General features: G+C 40.9%; 1 protein-coding gene across 2 annotated transcripts in view; it reads right to left on the bottom strand.

The window, feature by feature from the left end:
* Window positions 1-1,289, bottom strand: part of khdrbs2 (KH domain containing, RNA binding, signal transduction associated 2) — a 116,373-nt gene that overhangs the window by 17,520 nt on the left and 97,564 nt on the right. The window lies entirely within an intron of this gene.

Here is a 1,289-nt window from a genome sequence, read left to right as displayed (position 1 = left end):
AGAAAAGTCAAACATGACCAGTATAGGCTTTTAAGGCCTACAAGTAAAAAAACTACATTTCCGCGAAAATGACGTCACTTCCGGTTTTGGCCAGGAAATGGCGGACATGCGATAGTTAGCGGTGACGTCTGGGAAGTGTTACGAACAGCTGATCGGATCGGCAAAGCGTGTTTCTGGAATATTATGTTTTTGTTGCTGCAAGCACTTTTTATGCAGTTTTTGCAAAGCTTTATGTGGAAGGAAACTGTGACCGAGGAGAAGCTGATGGCATAAGATGTAAGTACAACTCCTCCTGTTTCGTATGCAAAACAAATTATTGCGCTAGTGTTACGATCCAATGTTGCCAGTGTTTTGTGTTAGGCGTGACTGTTATGTGTTTCCTGTTTTACTTTGAAGGTCTGTCTTATCTCAGTGTGTTCAGTTTCCGCTTCCTTGTCTCGTCAGTTCTGATTTGCCCCAGCTGTGTTTCCCTCCTGTTGTCCATTCCCTGATTGCTCCCTCTATGTATTTAAGCCCTGTGTTTCAGTTTGTCATGGGTCATGATCATTGTGGTGTTGGTATCGTAGTTTTGTAAATAGCTGTAAATAGATTTGTAAAGTAGCAATTGAGTAATTTGTTCACCTTGTATATATTGTTCACTGCAGAAGCCTAGTAGGCATGAGAAGCCATTTTTGTTGATTACGTTTTCTCCTGTTTTTGTTTAGGAAGTTAGGTAAGTGAATTGTCTTTTGTTTGGTTTTTCATTTTGGGTAGGAAAGCGTAGGGACCATTAGGGAGTTTTGTTTGTTATTTTTGGCACTGCTCACTGCTGAAGCAAATAAATGGCTGCTTAGCATTTTAAAAGATACTATTGTTTGGGTTCTTGTTTTGGGTGGAGTGTGGTGGGCCAATGTTTTGTTGCGTTCAGGACACGCCTAGACCTAGAACGTAACATAAACCTCAGACCCTCCAGCAAAGACATTTATGTTACGTTTATGTTACGTTATGTCACACAAAACACTGACAACATTGGATTGTAACACTAGCTTACACGGTTCAGGTTCTACAGGGATTTAAAAATAGTTACACAAAACGGAGCGTGCTGCTCTGACCAGCTTTAAAGGGTTAACAATGACTTTTAAAAAATAATATAAAATAGTGTGCAACACCACTGAAGTTTTTTTTTTTTACCTCTCTTTTCAACCAATGGCAGTCACTCTCTCCTCTCCAAATAACTTCTGCTTAGCTTTCCGAGCTTCCCCCGGGTCCTCTTAATCAGCGGTCTCCAACCTTTTTTGCGCCACGGACCG

Source organism: Pundamilia nyererei, unplaced genomic scaffold (genome assembly GCF_000239375.1).
Source record: "Pundamilia nyererei isolate P.nyererei 1_Seehausen unplaced genomic scaffold, PunNye1.0 scaffold00073, whole genome shotgun sequence".
Taxonomy (NCBI): Eukaryota; Metazoa; Chordata; class Actinopteri; order Cichliformes; family Cichlidae; genus Pundamilia; species Pundamilia nyererei.
The sequence above is the reverse complement of the archived record's forward strand: the minus strand, read 5'-3'. Positions and strand labels throughout refer to the sequence as shown.